Below are 7,369 nucleotides of genomic sequence, written 5' to 3'. Positions count from 1 at the left end.
TTCTGGGGTCTTAAAGAACTCGTGGGAATGTCTAATTTTGGTTGCAAGTGGTTTGAAAAAAATCTGTGGTGAGAACGTTTTTTTTTAGCTCACTTGCGTGTTTTTGGGGGCCTGTTTGGGGGAGTTCTAGGTTTTTGGGGGTGGGTTTGAGGGTCTGGGAACACTGCTAGGAAGGTCTAATATTGGATGCAAGTGGTTTGGAGAAAATCCATGGTGAAAAAGTTTTTCTTTTTTCGCTCACTTGCGTGTTTTTGGGGGGCTGTTTGGGTGGGTTCCAGTTTTTGGGAACGGTTGGGGGCTCTGGGAGCACTGTTGGGCATGTCTAATTTTGGTTGCAAGTGGTTTGAAGAAAATCCATACCAGAAAAGTGTGGATTTGGCCTAGTTGCAGAAAGCGTTTGGCACTATTTTGAACTTAGGGCTTGTTAGGGTTATCAGTATTGCATATGTTTGGGGGTGTTCTAGATTTTAGCGACTGGGTTCTCGGGTCTTGGAGTACTAGTGGGAATGTATAATTTTGGTTGCAAGCGGTGTGAAGAAAATCCATGGTGGAAAAGGGGGAATAGGACCCAGCTGCAGAGCGCGTTTGGAGCAATTTTCAGGTAGGCCTCTAGATTTTCTAAGTGCGGCTTTTTCCATGTTTTCTTTTTGCCTGTTTGAGGGTGTTCTAATTTTTTGGGGGTGGGTTGAGGGGTCTCGGGGCACTGCTTCAAAGGTCTAATATTGGATGCAAGTAGTTTGGTGAAAATCCGTGGTGAATCAGTTTTTCTTTTTTAGTTCACTTGCGTGTTTTTGGGGGGCTGTTTGGGGGGGTTCCTGGTTTTTGGGTGTGGGTTGGGGGTCTGGGAGCACTGCTGGGAAGGTCTAATATTGGATGCAAGTGGTTTGGAGAAAATCCATGGTGAAAAAGTTTTTCTTTTTTCGTTCACTTGCGTGTTTTGGAGGGGCTGTTTGGGGGGTTTCAGGTTTTTGGGGGTGGGTTGGGGGGTCGGGAGCAATGCTGGGCATGTCTAATTTTGGTTGCAAGAGGTTTGAAGAAAATCCATGGCGGAAAAGGGTGGATTTGGCCTAGTTGCAGAAAGCGTTTGGCACTATTTTTAACTTAGGGCTCGTTAGGGTTAGCAGTATTGCATGTGTTTGGGGGTGTTCCAGATTTTTGCGACTGGGTTCTGGGGTCTTGGAGAACTCGTGGGAATGTCTAATTTTGGTTGCAAGTGGTTTGAAGAAAATCTGTGGCGAGAAAGTTTTTTTTTTAGCTCACTTGTGTGTTTTTGGGGGCTGTTTGGGTGGGTTCCAGGTTTTTGGGCAGGGTTGGGGGCTCTGGGAGCACTGCTGGGCATGTCTAATTTTGGTTGCAAGTGGTTTGAAGAAAATCCATGGTGGAAAAGGGGGGTTAGGGCCTAGCTGCACAGCGCGTTTGGAGCAATTTTCAGGTAGGCCAATTTTTTGGGGGTGGGTTGAGTAGTCTGGGGGCTCTGCTGGGAAGGTCTAATATTGGATGCGAGTGGTTTGGTGAAAATCCATGGTGAAAAAGTGTTTCTTCTTTCGCTCACTTGCGTGTTTTTAGGGTGCTGTTTGGGGGGTTCCAGTTTTTGGGGCAGGGTTGGGGGCTCTGGGAGCACTGTTGGGCATGTCTAATTTTGGTTGCAAGTGGTTTGAAGAAAATCCATGGCAGAAAAGTGTGGATTTGGCCTAGTTGCAGAAAGCGTTTGGCACTATTTTGAACTTAGGGCTCGTTAGGGTTAGCAGTATTGCATATGTTTGGGGGTGTTCTAGATTTTAGCGACTGGGTTCTGGTGTCTTGGAGTACTCGTGGGAATGTATAATTTTAGTTGCAAGCGGTGTGAAGAAAATCCATGGTGGAAAAGGGGGAATAGGACCCAGCTGCAGAGTGCGTTTGGAACAGTTTTCAGGTAGGCCTCTAGATTTTCTAAGTGTGGCTTTTTCCATTTTTGCTTTTGGTCTGTTTGGGGGTGTTCTACTTTTTTGGGGTGGGTTGAGGGGTCTGGGGGCACTGATGAGAAGGTCTAATATTGGATGCAAGTGGTTTGGAGAATATCCATGGTGAAAAAGTTTTTCTTTTTTCGCTCACTTACGTGTTTTTGGGGGCTGTTTGGGGGGGTTCTAGGTTTTTGCGGGTGGGTTGTGGGGTCTGGGAGCACTGCTGGGCATGTCTAATTTTGGTTGCAAGTGGTTTGATGAAAATCTATGGTGGAAAAGGGGGGTTAGGGCCTAGCTGCAGAGCGCATTTGGAACAATTTTCAGGTATGCCTCTATATTTTTTAAGTGTGGCTTTTTCCATTTTTGCTTTTGGCCTGTTTGGGGGTGTTCTACCTTTTTGGGGGTGGATTGAGTGGTCTGGGGTCACTGCTGGAAGGTCTAATATTGCATGCAAGTTGGTTGGAGAAAATCCATGGTGAAAAAGTTTTTCTTTTTTCTCTCACTTGCGTGTTTTTGGGGGGCTGTTTGGGGGGTTCCAGGTTTTTGGGTGTGGGTTGGGGGTCTGGGAGCACTGCTGGGCATGTCTAATTTTGGTTGCAAGTGGTTTGAAGAAAATCCATGGTGGAAATGGGGGGTTAGGGCCTAGCTGCAGAGCGCGTTTGGAGCAATTTTCAGGTAAGCCTCCAGATTTTCTAAATGTGGCTTTTTCCATTTTTGCTTCTGGCCTGTTTGGGGGTGTTCTACTTTTTTGGGGGTGGGTTGAGGGGTCTGGGGCCTCTGCTGCGAAGGTTTAATATTGGATGCAAGTGAATTGGAGAAAATCCATGGTAAAAAAGTTTTTCTTTTTTGGCTCACTTGCGTGTTTTGGGGGGGCTGTTTGGGGGGTTTCAGGTTTTTGGGGGTGGGTTGGGGGGTCTCGGCGCACTGCTGGGCATGTCTAATTTTGGTTGCAAGTGGTTTGGAGAAATTCCATAGTAGAAAAGGGGGGTTAGGGCCTAGCTGCAGAGCGTGTTTGGAGCAATTTTCAGGTAGGCCTCTATATTTTCTAAGTGTGGCTTTTTCCATTTTTGCTTTTGGCCTGTTTGGGGGTGTTCTACTTTATTGGGGGTGGGTTGAGGGGTCTGGGGGCACTGATGAGAAGGTCTAATATTGGATGCAAGTGGTTTGGAGAATATCCATGGTGAAAAAGTTTTTCTATTTTCGCTCACTTACATGTTTTTTGGGGCTGTTTGGGGTGTTCTAGGTTTTTGGGGGTGGGTTGTGGGGTCTGGGAGCACTGCTGAGCATGTCTAATTTTGGTTGCTAGTGGTTTGATGAAAATCTATGGTGGAAAAGGGGGGTTAGGGCCTAGCTGCAGAGCGCATTTGGAACAATTTTCAGGTAGGCCTCTATATTTTTTAAGTGTGGCTTCTTCCATTTTTGCTTTTGGCCTGTTTGGGGTGTTCTACATTTTTGGTGGTGGATTGAGTGGTCTGGGGTCACTGCTGGAAGGTCTAATATTGCATGCAAGTGGTTTGGAGAAAATCCATGGTGAAAAAGTTTTTCTTTTTTCTCTCACTTGCGTGTTTTTGGGGGGCTGTTTGGGGGGTTCCAGGTTTTTGGGCGTGGGTTAGGGGGTCTGGGAGCACTGCTGGGCATGTCTAATTTTGGTTGCAAGTGGTTTGTAGAAAATCCATGGTGGAAATGGGGGGTTAGGGCCTAGCTGCAGAGCGCGTTTGGAGAAATTTTCAGGTAGGCCTCCAGATTTTCTAAGTGTGGCTTATTCCATTTTTGCTTTTGGCCTGTTTGGGGGTGTTCTACTTTTTGGGGGGTGGGTTGAGGGGTCTGGGGCCACTGCTGCGAAGGTTTAATATTGGATGCAAGTGATTTGGAGAAAATCCATGGTGACAAAGTTTTTCTTTTTTGGCTCACTTTCGTGTTTTTGGGGGGCTGTTTGGGGGGTTTCAAGTTTTTGGGGGTGGGTTGGGGGGTCTCGGCGCACTGCTGGGCATGTCTAATTTTGGTTGCAAGTGGTTTGAAGAAATTCCATAGTAGAAAAGGGGGGTTAGGGACTAGCTGCAGAGCGTGTTTGGAGCAATTTTCAGTTAGGCCTCTAGATTTTCGAAGTGTGGCTTTTTCCATTTTTGCTTTTGGCCTGTTTGGGGGTGTTCTACTTTTTTGGGGGTGGGTTGAGGGGCCTGGGGTACTGCTGGGAAGGTCTAATATTGGATGCAAGTGGTTTGGAGAAAATCCATAGTGAAAAAGTTTTTATTTTTTCGCTCACTTGCATTTTTTGGGGGGATGTTTGGGGGGTTCGAGGTTTTTGAGGGTGGGTTAGGGGGTCTGGGAGCACTGCTGGGCACGTCTAATTTTGGTAGCAACTGGTATGAAGAAAATCCATGGTGGAAGGGGGGGTTAGGGCCTAGCTGCAGAGCGCATTTGCAACAATTTTCAGGTAGGCCTCTATATTTATTAAGTGTGGCTTTTTCCATTTTTGCTTTTGGCCTGTTTGGGGGTGTTCTACCTTTTTGGGGGTGGGTTGAGTGGTCTGGGGTCACTGCTGGAAGGTCTATTATTGCATGCAAGTGGTTTGGAGAAAATCCATGGTGAAAAAGTTTTTCTTTTTTCTCTCACTTGCGTGTTTTTTGGGGGGCTGTTTGGGGGTTCCAGGTTTTTGGGCGTGGGTTGGGGGTCTGGGAGCACTGCTGGGCATGTCTAATTTTGGTTGCAAGTGGTTTGAAGAAAATCCATGGTGGAAATGGGGGGTTAGGGCCTAGCTGCATAGCGCGTTTAGAGCAATTTTCAGGTAGGCCTCCAGATTTTCTAAGTGTGGCTTTTTCCATTTTTGCTTTTGGCCTGTTTGGGGGTGTTCTACTTTTTTGGGGGTGGGTTGAGGGGTCTGGGACCACTGCTGCGAAGGTTTAATATTGGATGCAAGTGATTTGGAGAAAATCCATGGTGAAAAAGTTTTTCTTTTTTGGCTCACTTGCGTGTTTTTGGAGGGCTGTTTGGGGGGGTTCCAGGTTTTTGAGGGTGGGTTGAGGGTCTCGGCGCACTGCTGGGCATGTCTAATTTTGGTAGCAACTGGTTTGAAGAAAATCCTTGGTGGAAAAGCCGTGTTAGGGCATAGCTGCAGAGCGCGTTTGGAACAATTTTCAGTTAGGCCTCTAGATTTTCTAAGTGTGGCTTTTTCCATTTTTGCTTTTGGCCTGTTTGGGGGTGTTCTACTTTTTTGAGGGTGGGTTGAGGGGGCTGGGGGCACTGATGAGAAGGTCTAATATTGGATGCAAGTGGTTTGGAGAAAATCCATGGTGAAAAAGTTTTTCTTTTTTCGCTCACTTGTGTGTTTTTGGGGGGCTATTTGGGGGGTTCCAGGTTTTTGGGGGTGGGTTGGGGGGTCTGGAAGCACTGCTGGGCATGTCTAATTTTGGTTGCAAGTGGTTTGAAGAAAATCCATGGCAGAAAAGGGGGGATTTTGCCTAGTTGCAGAAAGCGTTTGGCACTATTTTGAACTTAGGGCTCGTTAGGGTTAGCAGTATTGCATATGTTTGGGGGTGTTCTAGATTTGTGCGACTGGGTTCTGGGGTCTTGGAATACTCGTGGGAATGTCAAATTTTGGTTGCAAGTGGTGTGAAGAAAATCCATGGTTGAAAAGGGGGAATAGGACCCAGCTGCAGAGAGCGTTTGGAGCAATTTTCAGGTAGGCCTCTAGATTTTCTAAGTTTGGCTTTTTCCATGTTTGCTTTTGGCCTGTTTGAGGGTGTTCTAATTTTTTGGGGGTGGGTTGAGGGGTCTGGCGGCACTGCTACAAAGGTTTAATATTGGATGCAAGTGGTTTGGTGAAAATCCATGGTGAAACAGTTTTTCTTTTTTAGTTCACTTGCGTGTTTTTGGGGGGCTGTTTGGGGGGTTCCTGGTTTTTGGGGGTGGGTTGGGGGGTCTGGGAGCACTGCTGGGAAGCTCTAATATTGGATGCAAGTGGTTTGTAAAAAATTTCATGGTGAAACGTTTTTCTTTTTTCGTTCACTTGCGTGTTTTTGGGGGGCTGTTTGGGGGGGTTCCAGGTTTTTGGGGGTGGGTTGGGGGGTCGGGGAGCACTGCTGGGCATGTCTAATTTTGGTTGCAAGAGGTTTGAAAAAAATCCATGGTGGAAAAGGTGGGATTTGGCCTAGTTGCAGAAAGCATTTGGCACTATTTTTAACTTAGGGCTCGTTAGGGTTAGCAGTATTGCATGTGTTTGGGGGTGTTCTAGATTTTTGCGACTGGGTTCTGGGGTCTTGGAGAACTCGTGGGAATGTCTAATTTTGGTTGCAAGTGGTTTGAAGAAAATCCGTGGCGAGAAAGTTTTTGTTTAGCTCACTTGCGTGTTTTTGGGGGCCTGTTTGGGGGGTTCCAGGTTTTTGGGGGTGGGTTTGAGGGTCTGGGAACACTGCTAGGAAGGTCTAATATTGGATGCAAGTGGTTTGGAGAAAATCCATGGTGAAAAAGTTTTTCTTTTTTCGCTCACTTGCGTGTTTTTGGGGGGCTGTTTGGGGGTGTTCCAGGTTTTTGGGCAGGGTTGGAAGCTCTGGGAGCACTGCTGGTCATGTCTAATTTTGGTTGCAAGTTGTTTGAAGAGAGTCCATGGTGGAAAAGGGGTGTTAGGGCCTAGCTGCAGAGCGCGTTTGGAGCAACTTTCAGGTAGGCCTCTGTATTTTTTAAGTGTAGCTTTTTCCATTTTTGCTTTTTGCCTGTTTGGGGGTGTTCTACTTTTTTGGGGGTGGGTTGAGTGGTCTGGGGGCACTGATGGGAAGGTCTAATATTGGATGCAAGTGGTTTGGAGAAAATCCATGGTGAAAAAGTTTTTCTTTTTTTGCTCAGATGCGTGTTTTTGGGGGGCTGTTTGGGGGGGTTCCAGGTTATTGAGGGTGGGTTGGGCGGTCTGGGAGCACTGCTGGGCATGTCTAATTTTGGTTGCAAGAGGTTTGAAGAAAATACACGGTGGAAAAGGGGGATTAGGGCCTAGCTGCAGAGCGCCTTTGGAGCAGTTTTCAGGTAGGCCTCTAGATTTTCTAAGTGTGGCTTTTTCCATTTTTGCTTTTGGCCTGTTTGGGGCATTCAACTTTTTTGGGGGTGGGCTGAGGGGTCTGGGAGCACTGCTTGGAAGGTCTAATATTGGATGCAAGTGGTTTGGAGAAAATCCATGGTGAAAAAGTTTTTCTTTTTTCGCTCACATGTGTGTTTTTGGGGGGCTGTTTGGGGGGTTCCAGGTTTTTGGGGCTGGGTTGGGGGGTCTGGGAGCACTGCTGGGATGATCTAATTTTGGTTGCAAGTGGTTTGAAGAAAATCTATGGTAGAAAAGGGGGGTTAGGGCCTAGCTGCAGAGCGCGTTTGGAGCAATTTTCAGGTAGGCCTCTAGATTTTCTACCTGTGGCTTTTCCATTTTTGCTTTTGGCCTGTTTGGAGGTGTT

Source organism: Lissotriton helveticus, chromosome 6 (genome assembly GCF_964261635.1).
Source record: "Lissotriton helveticus chromosome 6, aLisHel1.1, whole genome shotgun sequence".
NCBI classification, from domain to species: Eukaryota; Metazoa; Chordata; class Amphibia; order Caudata; family Salamandridae; genus Lissotriton; species Lissotriton helveticus.
Note: the sequence above shows the minus strand (reverse complement) of the source record.